The following is a 21256-nucleotide window of genomic DNA, read 5'->3' as shown; positions in this document are numbered from 1 at the left end:
ATATGGCTTGTCTGGGCCTCAGTTTTCTCATCTTGAAACTGGGGGTTAAAACAGCATCTATCTTATAGGGTTGTTTTGAAAATCAAATGAGATTGAGCATGCAAAGCACTTAGCATGGAGAAGTTGATAATAATTCTTAGCTCTTATTATTATAAATAGAGATAACAAATATTTTGCTGGCTCTTAGCCCCCACCCTGTACGTACTCCTCAAAGATTTTAGGCTCCAGCTGCATTTTTCTAGTACAAATTATAAAAGACTTGAAAGAAAAAGATGGGGGCTCCTCCAACCCAACTGCTTCCTTCTGTTTTTAATAACTACAAATGATAAGAGACCCTCCTATAAAGCTTTTGAGACTAGTATCAGTTCACTCCAAAAAAAAAAATCCTACATGGTTTTAAAAACATATGGCAATATTTATCTGCTATTTCTCTGTCCTGAGTCAGGCTTTGTAGTGAAAATATTCAATGCTGGGCTCAGGGGAAATGGGGGAAAATTTTTAAATCAGAAACCTTCCTATGAATACCCTCTTTAGACAGCTGTAAATACTACTCAGGGGATGTGGTATTTATGTGAATCCTGGGACGCTTAGCAAAGGTGATGACAGAAAACACTGGCTTATGGATACAGGGGGCCATGGCAGCCAAAATAATGTGTCAAACTTGGCCTTGCATGAGTGAACACCATCCAAGAGAAAGCTGACACAATCTCCCAATGTATAACATTCTGGATGAGAAAAACTCAAGGAGCCAAAGGGCTTTGAGACCATGAGCTGTCACTTGCTTGTATTCAAAATGAACTTCACTTCCTTGGGAAGGGGATCTTTGTGCCATGGTGAGTTGAAAAAGTGGTGTAGAGGAGTATCTTACTTTGGGTTCCTCCAAAAGCTGACTCTAAAGCAAATGTTGAGGCACACGGAGTTTATCTGGGATGCGTGATGGTCAGTTTTATGTGTCAGTGTGGCTAGGCAATTGTCCCTGCTTATTCAATTAAACACTAATTGCTGTGAAGGTATTTTGTAGAAGTGATTAACATCTACAATCAGTTGACCTTATATAAAAGAAATTGTCCTCTATTACCTGGTGGGCGCCACCTGATCAGTTGAAAGGCCTAAAGAGCAGAATTGAGATTTCCCCAAGGAAGAAGAAATTCTACCTGTGACTAAGTGCCAACGTCTGCCCAACAGTTCCCAGGCAAACCCTCCTGCCTTATGGAATGTGAACCCACCACGGTCCTAGTCCGTGCCACCAAAATCACATAAGTCAATTCTTGCCAATCAATCTCTTAATACATACAGAAAGAATTTTCATTTTCTTTAATGAGTTTTTTCAATTTTTGGAATCACTTTCTTTGTTTTTGTTCTGGAGCTTACTACATACATCTTACTTTCTCAAATCAGCTTCAGATTGCTGTTACCTTAATTCCAGTGAGATACAGAAAGGTTACTCCCATGTGGCTCCATTCTCCTTTCTCTTTTTTTGGGTTATTTTGTATATATTAGGTCAACATGTGTTAGAAATGTGTAATAATGCATTGTTCTAATTAACGTTATAATTTTTATAATTCTATAACTTTTATAATTTTATATCTTTTAACTCCTTTAAAGAAACTATGAAAAGAATGGAGAATAAACAAATATTTATAGTTTGTGTTACATTAGCCTCTTTTTTTTTTATCCTTTCTGTTTCCTTTCATTTGTTCCTCTGGATTTGGGTCACCATCTGGAATCATTTCCTTAGTCCAATACTGCTTTGCTCTAAACCTGTCCCTTTTGAGCTATTATTGGCAAATATATCACATTTCTACATCCTATAAGCCCAACAATTTATAATACACACATTGTCTTATACAATTTCTTTTTAAATTAAGAAGGAAGGAGAAAAATTTACATTTATATATCATTTCTTATAAATGACCAACCTAGAGAGCATATTAAAGTTGTGACCAACCTAACCAGCATATTAAAAAGCAGAAACATTACTTTGCCAACAAAGGTCCATCTAGTCAAGGCTGTGGTTTTACCAGTGGTCATGTATGGATGTGAGAGTTGGACCATAAAGAAAGCTGAATGCCAAAGAATTGATGCTTTTGAACTGTGGTGTTGGAAAAGACTCTTGAGAGTCCCTTGGACTACAAGGAGATTCAATCAGTCCATCCTAAAGGAGATCAGTCCTGGGTGTTCATTGGAAAGACTGATGCTGAAGCTGAAACTCCAGTACTTTGGCCACCTCATGCAAAGAGTTGACTCATTGGAAAAGACCCTGATGCTGGGAAAGATTGAAGGTGGGAGGAGAAGGGGACGACAGAGGATGAGATGGTTGGACGGCATTACGGACTCAACGCACATGAGTTTGGGTAAACTCTGGGAGCTGGTGATGGACAGGGAAGCCTGGCATGCTGCAGTCCGTGGAGTCCCTAAGAGTCAGACAAGACTGAGCGACTGAACTGAACTAACTGATCATTTCTTATAATGAACTTTACTAGTAGTTTGTTTTGTTTTGTTTGTGTACATTCAAATTACTATCCTGAATTACCTGCTTTCATCTGAAGAACTTCCTTTAATATTTGTAAAGTGAGTCTACTAGCAATTAACTTATCAAATTTTGTTTATCTGGCAATGTCTTTATATTTTGCCCTTATTTTTGAAAAACAGCTATGCTCGATAAAGAATTCTTGACTGACTGTCTTTTCTTTGAACACTTTGAATGTTATCCCACTGCCTCTAGCTGCCATTGCTTCTGATGAAAACTTAAGCTATTAATCTTGTTGGGGTTTCCTTATAAGTGACATCATTTTTCTCTTGCTGCTTTTAAGATTTTCTCCTTATTTTGGGCTTTAAGCATTTTGATTATGATATATCTATGGATTCTTTTGAATTTATCCTCCTAAGAGTTTGAGTTTCTTGAATGTATAAAGTTTTCTTCACATTTGGGAAATCTCAATAATTATTTCTTTGAAAAGAAATTTTTTCTTATTCATTTCACTTCCTTCCTTTTGATACTCCTATTACTCATGTTTGTGCATTTAATAGTGTCTCACATTTCTGGAGACTCTGGTCATTTTTCTCATCCCCTTTTCTCCCCCTTCTATTCTTTGGTTTGCATAACCTCTATTAATCTATCTTCGAATTCACTGATTCTTCTGTCAGTTCAAATATACAGATGGGCTTTTCTAGTAAAATTTTTATTTCAGTTATTGTATGTCTCAGATTCAAAATTTCCATGAAAGTTCTTCTTTATAATTTCGATCTCTTTATTGACAGTCTATTTGATGTGACATTTCATCATATCTTTCCTTACTTCTTTCATCGTGATTTCCTTTAGCTCTTTGAACAGATTTTAATAGCTATTTTTAAAGTTTTTTAAATCTAATATCCAGTCACTCTGACAGGCAGTGTTTTTACCATTTCTTCCCCAGATATATGAACCACACTTTCTTATTTCTCTGCATGTCTTATAACTTTTAGTTGGAAACTGGACATTTTAGATTATCTATTGCAACAACTCTGGCTATGAGTCCACTCTTCTCTAGGGTTTGTTATCATTTGCTTGTTTACTTGTTTAGTGATTGGCTGGATTATCCGAGTTAAGTCTATGTCACCCGTACTGTAAAATCTCTAACGTTTCTCCTCAGGGAGAACCTCAGGGATCACAGCTTGGGATATGCCCACCTTCACCCTGGGATGCCAAGAGTTTTAGCAGATTCTTTTTAAGTTTCTCTTTCCCTGGCCACCGCCAGCTGTGTCACCATCACATATCACATCCGAGTGGCACTTACCAATTAGTATTGCTGACTGATCACTCTATTATTCTCAACAATGCCTCTGGGGCATAAGTTACTTCATGGATTGATTCAATCACATTCCATTTCCTTTGAAAGGATAACTGCCAGGGTCATTGTTTGAGATTTTTTTTCAGAAAAAAAACTGCCAGCTCTTTTCATTTCTTGCCAGCAAATTATTGTAGTTTCATGTAGTTTAGCTTGTACCTCTAATGAATCTATCAATCTATCAATTTATCTTTCACCACACCGCTCACTATTTTTGAGAGAGCCCTTTGACTTGAACTTTTCCACACTATGCTGCAAATGAAGTCAGTTCCTTTGGAAAGATGTTTGGAGCTCTCTCTTCTATGTCTCACTTTCAGCCCCCCCCCCCCCACCTCCGCCCTCAGCCCTGCCCCGGCTCACTCCTTTAGCCAAGGCTCTGGTGCTCAGGCATTGACAATCTCTTTGAGCTAGAACTCTGTGGAGGGAGGGCCAGCAACTCCACGTCACCCTATCTGGTCTCTGTCAGTATGGAACCCATATCTCAAAAGCCAGATTAAGGGCTAGGGCTGCAGTAGCCTCAGTGGTGCTGCATCCCGTGTAGAAGCTCCATTCTGTGAGCGCTGTCTGGGTCAAAAAACTGAGCTTCCACTGTTACCTAAAACACTTGGTTTGCCTCTTGGTGAGTATCAAGTCAAAAGACACAACAGAGCCAAAGATCAAGAAAAGGATTAATTTCTACTTGCAACAAGTGGGGAATTACCAGGGATCATTCCCAAAGCAGTGTCTCCCTGATCACCAAAACTGCCCTTTAAGCTAAGTGCTCAGTCGCTTCAGTCCTGTCTGACTCTGTGACCTGTAAAGAGTCTGTAACCCACCGCACTCCTCTGTCCATGGGATTCTCCAGGCAAGAATGCTAGAGTGGGTTACCACTTCCTACTCCAGGGGATCTTCCCGACCCAGGAATCAAACCCGCACCTCTTATATCTCCTGCATTAGAACATGGGTTCTTTACCACAGAGCCACCTGGGGGGTACATGCATATTGATGACAGGGTCTGGGAGGGGTGCCGCAGAGTTCAAGCTGTGGTTGACTAAAGACATGATGGTCAGAAAAGGTCAACATCATCATCTCTTAGGTTCCAGTTGATCTGGTCATTGAGCACTTCAGGCTAATGTTTACCATTGAAACAGAACAGGGAGTCTTTACAACTGATATAACATGTTTTCTATAACATACTGCTATTTTTTCTTCTCTTGCCTGTTTCCACATTCTTTTGCTCCCTTAAGATCATTAATTACTGAGATGTTTTCAAGGGCAAGCACCGTGGCCTCGCTTAGGTCACAAAATGGCTTAGGCTAGAAGTGGCTTCTCTTCTGTCAAGAAAGTCATATCCAGTTCTCTTTCTTTAGCGACTCCCTGCTCTCTCAGCTTACACCACCTCTCAGGCTCACTTGCCCAAAATTTTTCCCAGCAAAAGGTAGTGGCAGGCAGGCTTCAAGATGCTGACAAGGGGAAGCTCTGTGTTCTTGGCTTCATCAGTCCAGAATGGGATTTCTGTTTCACTGAGTTGAGAGGGAGCAGGTCATGATTCAGACATCAGAGACTCTCACCAAACTCAAGCTCTTACTAAATATTAGATTTTGTTCAATAAATATTTCTTCATTTCCTCTGTGTCCTTAGGGTCATTTCCAGAGACGCATTTTTTTTTCTTTTATAGTTTTGACAAGTTTCACTGGGGGTGGGTCAGCAGAGGCTCCTATGCAGTTATGCCAGAAGTCAAACCCAGTTGAGTATTTAAATATTAATTTGACTCATAATCTTCCTGGAAGAATGACAAGGGGATGTATTCTGAGACTTATTTGAAAGTATATTGCATATCCTGTTTCCACTGGCTCAGAAATTTCAGGCAAATGATTTTACCTCTTTGTGTCTTTGTTTCCTCATCTGTTGTGATGAGAAAAGCTGATCCCTACATGACAGAGATGCTATGAGAAACTGAAATGACCTATCCAAAGTGTTGGACACAAAATGGATTTTAGGAAAATGAACTGGTTTTTATCCTTATGAGAGTGAGCTCAGAGAAGAAATTGGCCCATAGAAGAGAAGGATCTCAGGGTCAGGAATACCTGATGTTCTTTGATCACAAATCAACCCTCCCTTGATGATGTGATCCCCCACTCCCCTACTCTCTCTCTGTCTCTGTTTGTCTGTCTCTCTCTCATGCACACACACACAGAGTGCACAGTTCATTCAAGCAGAAAGAGAAAAATAACAGCTGACCAATTATTCTGTTTAGGAATCCAGTTTTTCAATATAATATGCTCATAGGAAACCCTCCAGTACTCCAGGGACATTTACAAAGTAGATAATGACAATGTTTGAGTTATTATATTCATAGCTTATCAACAGAGTAGGAAATTAGGAGGGGAAACTTCCCCTAAACCAGCACTAACATGACTAGGTCCTTTCAGCAGTAGTTCTCTAACTGTGGAGAACTTAATTGAAAATGCTCACGTCTGGTGTCCTCCTCTTCTTCCTTTGGAAATTCTGATTCTTGATCTCTGGCTCAGTCTCTGAAGCTGGCATTACTAACAGTCCCTAGGGGATTCTGATGTAAGTGATCTTGCTACAGTGCGAATCAACCCATCCACTGGAAGCTGACTCAAGCATTTATAACAACTTCCAGGATTTTTCTGAACCAAATATACAAAAGACGCATGTATTGGGCCCCCCTTGAGATGCCTGTAGGAACTCTTAATTAGCTTTAGTTGTTAATTCAAGCCCCTCTCTCAGGAAAATCTGACAGCAGCCCCAAATCCCTGTGCACAACCAGAATACCTCCACATCGTCCTTCTAGCAAAAGAAGAGACAGATCATTCCAGGGACTGTTTTAGAGTTGTTTCCCACCCTTCCCCAGCTCTGCTGCATGTATCAAAGGTGCCAATGTTTATAGCTGCACTTCTTAAATCCCTGGGTCATCTGACTTCTTGCTGAGCTATTTTGCCCAACTGGAGGTACTAGGAGTATCTCTCCCTCTCCACTGTGTCCAAGTCAGCAGCAACATCTCCTGTGTGCTCTAGTTCCCCCTGGACAGACCCCCCAGGTGCCCACTTTCTGGATGACCTTTGCACCTGGGATCCTGTAACCCCACCTCCTCCTGGGACAGGGGCTCACCTGCTTTGTCTTCTCAGTTCCTCCAGTTCCCTGCATTCAATGCCCTTCACTGCAAATAGTTGAGGGGGCTTCTGTCTTTCGGCTTAGATCTTGAGTAACACAGCAGATCTGGCAAGTACACGTGAGATTTACAGTGGGGAGGGGAAGGTACAGTCTGCAGAATACAAGAAGAGGGAGACAAATAGAGACCTTCATCCTGAAGAACCTTCATTGGTCAACCTCCTACTTCCCACCTGCAAAAAAAGAAAGTGGGGAAGGGATATGGTAACAAGGGGGCTGGAACTAAAGGAAAGCAGTAAGTGGGTTCAAAGCAGACCAAATCATGGGTCACTTTACCACAGATCAACACTTTTCAAGGTTAGCTCTACTGATAGTCTTGGTTAGCTAATTCTTTGTTGTGCGGGATATCCCATGCATTATAGAGTGTTGAGCAGCACCCCTGCTCGTATCCACCAGATGCCAGTCACAAACTCCCTCCTGAGTTGTGACAAGCCCAAAGGTCTCCAGATGTTGCCCACTGGCAAATGATCTACTCTGCCCACAATTTGGAAACCGGATTGAGACTCAGTGGCAGAATTCATGGACTCCAAAGCCATTCATCTGCCGCATTTCTTGGATGAGGCCAAGAGAAGTCAGCTTAGATGAGGAAAAGCAGTTACTGTCATCTGCTCTAAAAAAAGTAGCCACAACTAGGACAAGCACTCAGAGTTGTCACCAGGAAAGACAGCGCCCCAACAAACCTCTCATTCATCGTGTCACATTCATCATCTTTTTCTCTTCCCCCAGTAATCCAGGTGAAATCAGGTACAAAGCAAAGAACAGACTAGCTTCAGAGATGGGAGATAGAAGAGTGGGAAAGGAAGCAGGAAGATCTTTCCCTTTGGCCTAAATTTCATCAAGATGCCAGGAGTGTTGCCTTTTGTTTCCAGAGCCTCAAGTCTTTTGGGTACATGGAGACTAAGGAGTCAAATAGACCAAGATTTCAAACCCAAAACTGTACTTAATTTGGACAAGTTGCTCAATCCTCTGAGCCTCAGTTTCCCTACCTGTCAAATATGAATCATAATACCTTCCTTTCTGATGTTTTCTAGGAATCGAGGGCATCCTTGTCAAGAGCTGCTGTGAGGCACTCACCAGATGAGAACTTGGGGAACTATGGCCCACGGTCACATCTGGCTCACCCAAGGTTGCCAGGTTTAGTAAATAAAATGCTTCATCCGGCAACCCTACCTGCTGGTCACATGCTTTTGTAAATGAAGTCTTACTGGACACAGCCTCGCCTGTTGGTAGGTAGCGTGGAGTAGGTAGGGTGGAGTAGCTGCGAGGGACCATGCCACGTAGCCCGCACGGGTCGTTGTTGTTCACACGAGCAGGTGTCCCTCTGCTGTCCACGGTGACATGAGGAGCAGTCAGCAGAGTGATTGTGATCAGGACTCTGCAAGCACTCACACTTCCGGGGTTTGACTCCTGGTTCCACCATGGGGCGCTGAGCAAGTGCCTTAGCCTCCTAGTGCCTCAGGTTCTACTTCTGTCAAGGGCTGTGACATCAGAGCTGTCACAGGAAACTAGAGTGCACTCGTGTTGGTTCATTGTTCTGGGCTTATTCAGAAAGCCGAGCATCCTCTCATGGGGTCCTTGTGAAGGTTCAACAAAATAATGTAGGTGAAGGCCAAGAGCAGAGCTGGCCACACAGGAAGTACTTAAGACAGTTTCATCGTTGCTACAAAAGTTTGAAAGTTTGACAGTTACTATTTTAAATACTACCATTACTTCTACTACTACCACCCCACCACTGCTATTACTTCACTGTGCTATTGCAAGGATTTAAAGAGCTATGCGTGGGAAAGGTCTGGCCATAGTAAATGCTCAATAAACACCACATTTTTTAAGTTGAAAAGACCTCTTCGATCAGTATGAAATAAAATTCTATTTGAAAAGCATTTATTTGCAGTGTTTTTCTTTCTTAGTACAACAAAACTTTTGGCACATCTTATAGATGACAGCATCTTATGGTTGATGAATTATAGTACTTAGATCCACTATCCTCCTGAGTCCCTGGAATAGGTGTGCCCATCAAATTCAGTGACCTTCTCAGTGGTCAGTGCCAGGTAATCAAACAAAATTTGCCCTTAACATCTTCTAAAAATGGATTACCAGAAACACAATTAGGTCTAGAATAAACACATTTGCTTTGCTGTCCTCTACCATTCTCCTGGGTCCCTGTCCATCTGCCCAGAGCAGGGTCTTGAGCCCTGGGCAGATCTGGCAGCTGTGCTCAAAGACCAGCGAAACTTGGGAGGGTGTCCCATTCCCCATCTAGCTCTGACCCCTGGTGGCCCTTCAATCCCTGGAGACTTCTCCCCGCATCCTGTGTCGGGCTGCGTGGCCTGGGGCGGTCACCGTGTCTCCTTGACTTTCCCAATGGTCTCTTGGTTCCCCAAATCACACCCTCTCACTAAGGGTAGACAGCAGAAGAGGGGAAGAGCTCTTCATTGCTCCATGTCGGCCCCTGCCTGGGATTTGGCTCAGAATCCCGGGCCTCTGCGGGCCTGGCAGAGCCCATAGGAGGCAAGTGTGTTAATGGTCCCATGAACAGGAAACATTTACGGGGAGGGCTTTACTTCATGTTACCTTAGTTCCCCTTCTTTTAATGAGGCAGGCTCCACCACTGGAAGCTGGGGGAAGAGGGGCCCTGACAAACCACAGCCTCAACTTCCAGGCTGTGACTGTGAGAAGTTAGGAAGAGTTTGATCTTCCATGGGGGTGATGGTGGGCCGACGGGCAGGAGCCAAGGAGGACCTGGGACAGAGCATGGGAACCCTCACATCATCCCTAGGGTCGAAGAAGCTACAGTACCTTCTCAGGGAAGGTACTGAAAAGCCAGAGGCATTGGTGACTCTGCCAGGCTCCTGACAAGTGTCCATCTCACCAACCCCAAGTCATTTGACTCACAATGGACGAGTCCTGACCAGTGACAGGCACGGCCCTCACCAGCCTCAGCTTCTGATCCGTGATGAGACAAAGTTGGCTGGGAAAGATGGATTACACTGTGGCAACATAAGCTTCTTGAAGGGAGTAACAAAGATGTGTCTACACACACACACACTCTTCGGCCTCTAACCTCCATGTCCTCCACCCCAGGCCCGAACTGCTGCTTCTCCAAATATAGCCTGGGGGATGGGGGTGGATCCCTGGCTTCAGATCCTACCCCTTGCTCCACTTGCTAACTGACCGGCCTGCAGCAGGGGCATCATCCTCTCTGGGCCTGACTTTCCCCATCTTTAGAAAGGGGATGCTGATGCAAACAATACCGATGTCATAGGGTGACCGGATTAAGCAAGAGACAAGCATGGCCAACACCCAAGGTAAGTGTGGATAAACTGGACAGAGTGAGACAGAGTCGTGTTGCCTTGACTGTGAGTTTGGTGCACCGGGAGCTTAACCAAAGGAGCTGGAGGACGTTCAGGTAACCAGCGGGGCCTGAAGGATTGGTCCTGGTCCCTCCCTACCATATAACCCTTTCACCCTAACTCTTTGCCCCTTCTTCAGAAACAGCCACAAACACTGATTGAATACGTGCCACGTACCAAGAGCCGGGGTTCCAGGCCAAGCAAGACTCCTCACCTGCCCCCCAGGCTGTCCCAGGCTCCCGTCCCAGAGGCTCTGAGGAAGACAGTTATTCTCAAGGACCCACGGCAACAGGGCAGTGCTGGCGGAGGCAGTCAAGGGCTCCTCAAAGCAGAGAAGGCTGGCACGCTGGGCTGTACCACTCGGGGAGCTGCTAACTGCTACCTGCCTCCAGGGCCCCACCCGGAGGTCCCCCACCTCTGCCTCAGGCCTTCTCTGGCACAGGGCGTAGCATCCAGTTGGGGGTGGGCATTGGCGGATGTGAGCCTGAGCTTCCTTGCCCCTCCGGGGTGTGCCCCGTGCAGGACCCCAGGGGTCCCAGGGGGACAGAGCCCAGGTGTCCCCAGCGGTAGTCAGCTCAGGGACTCTCGGTAATGATTTGATTCCCTCCCTTCTGTCTCATTTCCCCACTCCCTCGGCATGCCCCCCGGGATCACCTCCCAAGTAACCGTTCGCACCCAGATGCTGGCATCAGGTGGACTGTGGACACGGAGGCCAGCCCTCTGTGAAGGGGCTTGCAGGCTCGTGGGCGGCGCAGTTAGCCCTCCCAGCTCAGGCCATTTCAGCCACGCTGACAAGTAGTTGACAAGTACCGCCGCTCCAAAGCTCCCCGCCAGCTGGGCCGAACCCGAGGCCTGTCAGGCTGGCATCACCTCTTGCTTCTCCCTCTGCCAGGTCCTGCTTGCTCCCCCTTCCTCTCACAGGACCTGCTCCTTAATCAACTTGTGGCACCCTGAGCTCCATCCCAGAGTCTGCTTTGGGGGAAACCCCACCTACCAGGCTCCCCAAAGGCAAATCTGTGTTTCAGATCTCAGCTCAGGCTGAGGGAGAGGGGAGAAGGGGGAGGCGGGGAGAGAGCTAGCACAAACCCAGGGCAGCTTCCCGTGTGCGCGCTAAGGCTGACCTGGACCACACAGCCTGTCAAGCTGCCAGGTGGGAGGCAGGGAAGAGTTAGGATTGAGGACAGAGAGAGAGAGATGGCTGGGCCTCTTCCCGAGGGCTGAGCTCTGCTCCCAACGCTCTCTGGCCTCAAAGATGGGAGAAGAAGGGGAGAGAGGACCCTGCCCATGGGGCCCTGGCCTTTTCATGCAACGTCCCCACCCCCTCGGAGAAGGTGGCTCAGCACTTGCCTTAAGGGTAAGTCAAAAGGATGGAAGCACCTGGAAATCTCTCCCTCGAAGGCCACGATTCCTGGTCTTTGTCTGTCCCGGGAATGCTGTTTTTTCAGCCTGTGAGTGGCTCTTGGAGGTTCTGCCAAACCCCAGTTTATGAACTGGGGTCTGGGAGCCCAGCTCCACCCTAGCCTCTGCCTGCAGCTTTCAGTCAGATCCCTGGAGAGTTCCCGTGTAACCCCCAGAGATACCTGCCTCACCAGATGTGCACGGTCAATAGGCATCATCTTAGTAAGAGCGAGATTGGTCGTGTAGGAGTCTCAAAGCTGAGTCCTAACCCTTGAGGAGCTTGAGAACCCAACTGAAGAACTTACACAGGCCCAAATGACTACAGGGCTAAGCAACAGATGCTAAGTGACATGTAAATAGCTTCTAAAGAAAAGTGCCTGTAGGAAAATACCTCCCTCAGTTGGAACCGTCAGGAAGCTTTGGGAAGGAGGAAATATGACTTCAAGGACCAGCCCTCTAAGCCAGTGCTGGCCAACAGACACATACCATGGAATACACAGGCACACCCTGTTTTATTGTGCTTTCCTCTATCGCGCTTCACAGATAGGTTTGGGGTGTTCTGCTGTTTTGTTTTTAACAAACTGAAAGTTTGAGCAACCCTGCATTGTCAGAGGATGTTTAGCATTTTTTAGCAATGAAATATTTTTACACTAAGGCATATACATTACCTTTTTAGACATAATGCTTTTGTACACTTAATAGACTACAGGATAGTGTAAACGTAACTATTATATGCACCAGAAAACCAAAACATTCATGAGACTTTCCATGTTGCAATCGTCGGTGTATTGCAGTGGACTGGAATCAAACCTGCAATATCTCCAAGGGATGTCAGTGATGTGAGCCACATCTCTAACTTTTTTAAACTTAAAATTTTTAGCAGCCACGCAGAAATGGGTAAGAAACAAACTGCAATCATTTTAATCATATATCTTATTTGACCCCTACATAATTCAAAATAATAGTTCAACAATAATAAAAATAAACTAACTGATGTTTGCCACCTTTCTTTCACACCAAGTCTTTATACTTTCAGCACATCTCAGTGCTCACTGAAGCCCTCAGTGGTCACGGGGGATTTGTAACTGTGGTGCTAGAGAATGAAGCTGTAAGTACTCACCCCTCAGGGCATATGCATAGACCAGCTGCACCGGCATCACCTTGGAACTCATAAGATGAGCAGAATCTCCATCCCTGCCTGGACTTCCTGAATCAGAATCTACGTCTAAGAGCTCCATGTGATCTCCCATGAGAAGTCGAGAAGCACAGCTCTAAGCCTTTTCCTCTCCCTCACTCCACACATCCCATCAATCACTCAGGCCTGATGAGTTTAACTGTAAAATATCTCCTAAATCCATTCTACTTGCCCCCTGGCTCCTACTAACTCCCTGGTATAAATAGCCACTCTCTTATCCTGTTCTTGGTTAAACTGTATCTCAGCAAAAATGTTGAAGTCTAAAACCCCATTGTCGTGACTTAGACCTTTGCAAACAGGGTCTTTGTAGGTGATGAAGTTAAGATGTGGTTACTAGGTGGGGTCCAAATCCAGTAAGACCCACACCGTTTATAAAGTGTCCTGAAAAGGGGGTATCTGGACACAGAGACAGACGTTCAAAGGAAGAACACTGTGTGAAGATGAAGACAGAGATCAGAGTGATGCAGCAGAAGCCAAGGACCATCAACAATCACCAGCCAGGGCTTTTCTGGTGGCTCCGTGGTTAAGAATCTGCCCGCCTATTTTCAGAGGTAAAAAAAAAAAAAAAGAATCTGCCCGCCAATGCAGGAGACATGGGTTCAATCTGTGGTCTGGGAAGATCCCATATGCCATGGAGCAACTAAGCCCATGGGCCACAACTACCGAGCCTGTGCTCTAGAGCCTGGGAGCCGCAACTACTGGAGTGTATGTGCCACAGCTACTGAAGCCCGCGTGCCCTGGAGCCTGTGTTCTGTGTCAGAAGTCCCCGGGATGAGAAGCCCACACCCAGCAATGAAGAGTAGCTCCTGCTCACCGGAACTAGAGAAAGCCCATGAGCAGCAATGAAGATCAAGCAAAAAAAATAAATAAATAAAGATCGCCAGCCAGCAGATCACCAGGAGATAGGCGAGAGGCATGGAAAAGACTCCCTCACAGTTCTCAGAAGGAACCAACCTTGTGGACACCTTGAGTTTGGATTTCTAGCCTCCAGAACAATAAGGTAAATTTCTATTGTCTTATGTCATCCAGTCTGTGATACAGTACCCCAGCAAAGGAATGCACAGCCAAATCTTAGTAGCTCCTAAAGCCTCTTCCCTCTTCCACTCATGCCAGCTTTCACCCTGAAACCCTGACCTGTGAAGAAGGCTCTAGTTACAACCAGAAGGACCCTCTTAAAATGAACATGGGAAAAGAGCATTCCCCCAGCCTTGCTCCTTCTGCCACTCTGCATTCTATTTCTGAACAACATCTGGTTCTCAACACCACACACACACGAATCTTTCCTTTCCATGACAAACTATAACTTTTTCCCTCCTCTGGGCTTTGACACATGCTGTTCCTTTCCAGAAACTCTGGTCCCTCCACTTTCCCCCTCAGCTTTCTCTACTCATCTTTCAGGTCTCACTTCCACTGCTAGTGCAGTCTGGATAAGGCCCCTGTTATTCTCTCTCCTAATACCCTCTCTTGTCCTTAATAGAGACCAGTGCTGGGCCACGAACAGATTGTTTTATGTCCATATCAACCTAAAGAATGTGTCTAGAAACTGCTATTGCAGATTGTCATGGCTGCGACAAAGCAAGTAAGTGATAAGTAGACTCGACTCACTGAACAGGCTTTGGATGGGTTCAAGTATGACCCAACTTACATGGTAGAAAGTGCACATAAATCATGTACACACAGGAGGGTCATGTATTGATCAGTGATTGACAATCAACAGAAAATGATGGGTCCTTTACAGATATTAGAGAAGCACAGCTTCATATTCACCACTACTCATCACTCTACTTCCATACTTTCACACATTACTTTCATAATTTCAAGATGGTGGCAACTGGGGACTTGCCTGGTGGTCCAGTGGTTAAGAATCTACCTTGCAATGCAGGGGACATGGGTTAGGTTGCTAGCCAGGGAACTGAGATCCCAGACACAAGGGGGCAACTAAGCCTACCGTGCAACTACTGAGCTTACATGTTGCAACTCAGACTGAGTATGTGTGCTAAGTTGCTCAGCTATGCCCAGTCTTTACGATCCTGTGGACTACAGCCTGTCAGACTCCTCTGTCCATGGGGATTCTCCAGGCAAGAACACAGGAGTAAGTTGCCATGCCCTCCTCCAGGGGATCTTCCCAACCCAGGGATTGAGTCCCGGTCTCCTGCATTGCAGGCGGATTCTTTACCATCTTGAGCCACCAGGGAAGCCCAAAACTAAGACTAGATGTAGCAATAAATGAAAAAACTTTTTTTTGAAGTATTTTAAAAAAAGAAACCAAGATGGTAGCAACTACTCCTTCTGCTCACTCTGACCAAGACATAGTATAGCCCAACAACAACAACAAAAGACTGTGATCCATATTGGATCATGATGGGCATGGGTGAAGAGGCCTTTCTAGGGCAACAGAGGGTCTGAGGTCAACATTTGAAAGTGAGAAACCACTGATAAACCAAAGACTGCCTGCAGTATTTTTAAAGCTTGATGACTTCATATTAAGGAATTCCTCAAATCTTAATATGAGGCCCAACCAGACAGATGGAGAATTCCAGGGAAATGGACAGACTCTTTCGGTCTCAGGCTGTGTTCTGTTTGCACAATTGTTTCTGGCAGAAGCCTAGAGAAAAACGCAAACCAGATGTACAGAGAGATTTTCTTTGTCAGGAGAAAAAGAAAAAGTTGCTTGTCCTGCTCTCACACTCCTGCCCCTCAAATGCAGGCCAGATTCCCATCCTTCATCTGGAACAGCTTCAAGGGACTCCAGAATCTTCTCCAGCCTCACATGCTTGGGGGGAAACTGGGAGGCCACTGCCGAAGTGGCCCCTGGCCTCTCCCTTGAGCTCTCGAAGCTGGAGGAGCAGATGGAAATGTGATGTTTCTTGTCCCTGCAGAAGAGTGGGCACTGGGGATGCATGATGAACTTGGAGATTAATTGAAATAAATAAGGAGAAGGCTTGTGCAAGCAGTTTGGGCAGGCTGCAGGGAACTCATCTTTCTCTTAGATTCTCCAGAAAACACCATCTCCTGCTGGGGCCCCATTGGTCTTCCTCTGGGTCTTGGACATTCTGTCCCAACTGCTGTTGACCTCACCCAGAAGAGCCAGCTTTTGCAAAAAACAAAGAAGCAAGTCAAATGTACCTTCGGCACCCCTGACAAACCCTGAAATGGCCCCAAACCTCAAAAGACCTCCTGGCTAGACTGTCCCCAACAGAGCTGCCACAACCCTCCCAACCCTGTCAAAACACATCTCACAGGCCATTCCCAGAACATCTGAGAACCTCATTCACAGCATATGAGACGGGATGCTATGGGGAAAACATGCTCCTTCAATGCCTCTCAAAGAGTAGTCCACGGATCAGGGGCATTGGCATCACCTGGGATGTTAGAAGAATTGCAGGTTCTCAGGGCTCACGCCAGATCTCCTATATCCAAGTTCTGCAGGTGAGTCCAGAGAACTATCTTAACAAGCCCTGTGAGTGGTTCTTACATGCACCCAAGTTTAAGAGACACTGTGTCACTGATTACCCATTCCTAGATTCTCCTACTGAAACCCCAAAGGGGCCAGATGGGTGATCTAAATGACAAAACTAGATCCTCCTAAGTGAGGATCAGCCAGCAAATGCCAACCCAGGGGAAACCAGGTAGAAGGTGGGCCTCATTTTGCCAGATCTTTTCATTTTTCAAGAGAGATTGGAGATATGGATTTTTTTTTTAATCTCCCAATTTTTAAACACCGGCTTCATTTTTTTCTAGACACAGTGCAAACCTAGCCATCTCCATTAATGACAACTTCATCCTTCCATTTCCACGGATGAAAAGTTAGCCTTGATTCAACTCTCTTTTTCTTTCCCCACCTCCTATCTTTCAGGATGGTCTGCTGGCTTCATCTTCAAAACGCATCCGGTATCCAGTGACTGCACCCCACCTCCACCTGTTTACAGCGCTAGACTATTCCACCCAGCATCTCTCCCTGGCAAAACGCAAAGCCTCACCCCTGGTCACCCAGCTTTCACCCTGGGCCCTCACATTCAAGTTGCAACAAAGCAGCCAGAGCCATCCTTTACAACTGAAAGGCAGATCACGTGCCACCTCTGCTCACACCTGCCAGTGGCTGCTCATTCCAGTCAAGGTGAAAGCTAAAGTCCTCCAGGGCTCTACATGACCTGGCCCCACAGTCACTTCCCCCAGCATCAACCCTCTCTCCCTGGCTCACCGCATCCAACTGCACTAGCTCCTTGCTGTTCCTCTTTAATCCCATAACATACAATCCATGAATATATTTACTTGATCGGCTGCCTGCATCTGCTAGAATTTAAGCTCCACAGAGGCAGGAATTTCTGTCTGACTGATGGATCCCGAGCACCTTGAACAGTACCTGGCACATGGTAGGTATTCAATAAATAAGTACTGAATGAATAAATGAATGAATGTAAACTAGAGATGGCCTCCCAGCAATTCTGCATTTATAGTTCAAGAGGAATTTCTTGAAGATTTCCTCCAAGCTCACACTTTGCCCTTACTCATAAGAATTTCAATCCTGTTGCTGGTTGTAAAAATACGAAATATTTCTGGGGCCCTTGAATCAAGAACTACCTCCCTTTCCCGTGTATAGCCCCAGCCCTAAGCACATCTAGAAAAGCACTCACGCCTTTGCAGAACTTTTTCATTCTGGAAAGTGACCTCCCTGAAGCCTGCACAGTAATTGTTCTCTAAGCCAATGTTTTCCAAAACATTCTTCGCAACATTAGTCCCATGAGATGCTTCAAGAGAAATAAGTTCTGGAAACACACACACACACACTCTCTCTCTCTCTTCTCCTTGGAGCTGACAATGCATGTTAGCATTTTAAAGGCTTCAAGAGGTCTGGTAGTGAATCCTTTATCTCTCTGTTTGCTCCCATGTTTCTCAAATTTGTTGGACCACACAATCGCTTCCCTAGGGAAACACCTATTAATACTCCAGAACGCTACTGTTCTGAGCAAGAAGCTTCAACTTCTTCAGCCTCCTGTGCGGCAGGGTAGGGGAGTTCTAACACAGTATAGTCTTTTTCCAGTTGGATACATATCATGAACTTACTGATATACAGAGACGTTCTCGTTCCCACACTTTCAGGCTCACGACATGTTTCTCTTTGCACTTCTTTTCCCAGCTGGCACTGTGTGGCCACCCCCCACCTTACTTATATCAGCTAGGGCTGTCAACATTACAAGTGACAGGAAAAAGTGACTCAGGCTTAAACAAACAAAAAGGGAATTTACTGGTTCATACAGGTAGGATTAGCTTCAGGGACAGCTGGATCAATGATCAAACCATGATTTGGAGACTCAATTTCTAGCCATCCTCCAGTTTAGCCATACACTCCAGATTCTCCCCTCGTGGTGACAATATGGTTACCATGGTACCAACCTCAAATCCACAAGGTACAAATCCAGCTAGATAGAGCCCAAAACTTTTCTGATACCCTCTCAAAAATTTTTAGTTCTTTTGTGATTAAATCTGCTTAGGACATGTGACCATCTTGACCTGTGATCAGAAGCATGGGATGCATGAACGGGCTTAGGCTTGGGCCCAATATTCCATGCTTGGAGCTATGTTTAGGATCTATAAACAATAAAGACTGAGAATTAGTAATAAGTGGCTTATCCCTGCCCCCTGAGAGTGTGTTAGTCACTCGGTCGTGTCTGACTCTTTGTGACCCAACGGACTACCCACCAGGCTCCTCTGTCCATGAAATTCTTCAGGCAAGTATACTGGTGTGGATAGTCATTCCCTTCTCCAGGGGATCTTCCTGACCTGGGGATGGAACCTAGGTCTTTTGCATTGCAGGCAGGTTCTTTACCTTCTGAGCCACCAGGGAAGACCATTCCTGCCCCTCCATCCCTCCCCAAACCAGGCATTATTACTGGAAGCAGGAGGAATGGACGCTGAGAAGGCAGTGCTCAAATGTGCACTATTCAGCCCTCTGTACCCACATCCATGTCGTGTGCCTCCTCCAGGATCCCCAAGCCAGAAAGAAGCATCCCCCTTGAGGAACTGACATGAACAAACATCTGGAGAGCACAGTAGGACATCTTCAAGTGCACAGGGGGAAGCACAGGCAATAAGAATGTGAAAGATCCACAGTCAGTCAGACTTGGATCCGGGGTCTGAATGTGTGACCTTGAATGAGTTACTTAACTTGCCTGAGTTTCAGTTTCTTCATCTATAAGGATTTGAGATGTTCAGTTATTCCCACTCATGGTGTGAAATGTAGATCACAGAGTATAAAGAGTGACCCCAAGCCCGCAGTCACCCCTGGTCCCGGTGGCTGGCTCTTGCCCATCTCCCACTTCCAGACCCCACTGTGCTCACATCAGCCCCAAAGGACAGGGTCATCTCTGCCCCAAACTTCTCCAGGGACCTCTGCTCCCTGGTAGCTTGAGGCACGTCTCCCACTCATATCACTCTGTCCACGTGGGGCTGTTCCTTGCGATTCCTGCCTGTTACAATGGAAGTCAGCTCCTGTGTTCTCGGCCCAGGCCTCCCCCACCAGGATGAGATGCAAGACCAGAAGCAGAATATTTCCAGCAGCTGCCAGGACTCACACAAGTCAGGCAAGCTCTGGGATAAAACAAAAGTAAATACTGGTATTCAGCTTCATGCCATACAAAAGCCCTACTGACTTGAGATTAAAATGGAAGAAAGGATGCCAGGCACCAAGCCTGCAGCTTTTTATTCTTTTCTGTTAGGAGACAACCAATCACACAGAGGAGGGTAGCAAAGCTCATTCTCCCTGTGGCAGAGATGAACTGTGGGGATGGGGAGGAGAAATGGAAAAGGGGAAAGGAGACATGAAAGAAAACAGGGACCAGGGTTGTCGGTCATGGGGCTCCAATTTCACAGGTGGGGCTCAGGGACCAGTGTTCCAAGAGACAGGGGTAACCCTGAGTTGGAGCCTCGGAGCATTGAGGAAAGTGGACACACTGTGGAATTTTCATGGGGGAGCTAGAGGTACATCCATTCATCTATTAATCGAACATGTATTAAGCACACAATGTGTGAGAGCAGGGATACAGGCGAACCCAAACTCCCCTGGCCCTGCCCTTGCTGAACTCAATGCAGACAGAAAGATAGGTGATAAACAAACCAATGCTTCCAATAAATATGTAGCTACGAACTGTTATCAACACTAAAAGAAAAACACACTGGAGCCATAAGGAAGGGTAACAGGTGGGCATGCTCAGGGCATGAGGGGGGGGCCCCCCAAGAAGGTAACTTTTGACACGAGCAGGGAGATACTGAGGCAACAAAGGCTGGAGCTTACTTACCATGTGATGCAGAGAAATGAGCAAGGCAGGATTGGAGGAGGAGGGAGAGGCCCGGTCATACAGGGACACGTGGCTCCCGAGAGAGTTCAGATTTGAGCCAGAGGGCCAAGCCTCTTTTCCAAGTCACCTCCCTCCAGTACTGTCCTATTCATGGCAGCTGCATAACATCTGAGAAATGTAATTTGCATGTGGCCTCACGTATGTGGGTGCCAGACAGTACCCACAAGGGTATGGGGGCCTTACAGTAATGCCGCCTAGCTCTCTCTTGGGGGGGATCTGTAGTCCACAAACCAGGAAACCCCCTGACTTGGAACATATCAAGGGGTCAAGAGACACCCAAGGGACCTCAAATAATCTCTGCCTAGGGAGGAACAGGGGAAGGAGACCAAACAAGGTAATGAGAAGCTTCCATGGAAGCCAGTGAATGGCTCTCTCCCACATCCAAGTCCTCTTGCAACTGTAACAAATTACCATGAACTAAGTAGCCCAAAGCAAGACAAAGGTATTGCCTTACTGTTCTGGAGGTCAGGAGTCTGAAGCAGATCTCATGGGCGAAAACCAAGCTGCTGGTGAGGCGGTATTGCTTCTGGAGCCTCTAGGCTTATACTCTGCACCTTCCAGGGCCACCCACAGTCCTTGGGCCATGGCTCCCCGCCTAATGTTTTCAAGGCCAGAAACAGCACATGGGTTCCTTCTGATGTATCCCCACTCTCACCTCTGCTTCTGCCCTGACCCTTCACATTTAAAGGCCCTTGTGATATCATTGCTTCTCTGGCGGCTCAGCTGGTAAAGAATCCGCTTGCAATACTGGAGACAAGGATTCAATCCCGAGGTTGGGAATATCCTCTGGAGAAGGGAATGGCAACTCATTCCAGTATTCTTGCCTGGAGAATTGCATGAACAGAGGAGCCTGGAGGGCTATAGTGCATGGGGTCTTAAAGAGTTGGACATGACTGAAGAGACTGAACATGCACACATGAATGAAATATCATTGGGCCCACCCACATATTCTAGAAC

This window comes from Muntiacus reevesi, chromosome 4 (assembly GCF_963930625.1).
Source record: "Muntiacus reevesi chromosome 4, mMunRee1.1, whole genome shotgun sequence".
Lineage (NCBI taxonomy): Eukaryota > Metazoa > Chordata > Mammalia > Artiodactyla > Cervidae > Muntiacus > Muntiacus reevesi.
The sequence above is the reverse complement of the archived record's forward strand: the minus strand, read 5'-3'. Positions refer to the sequence as shown.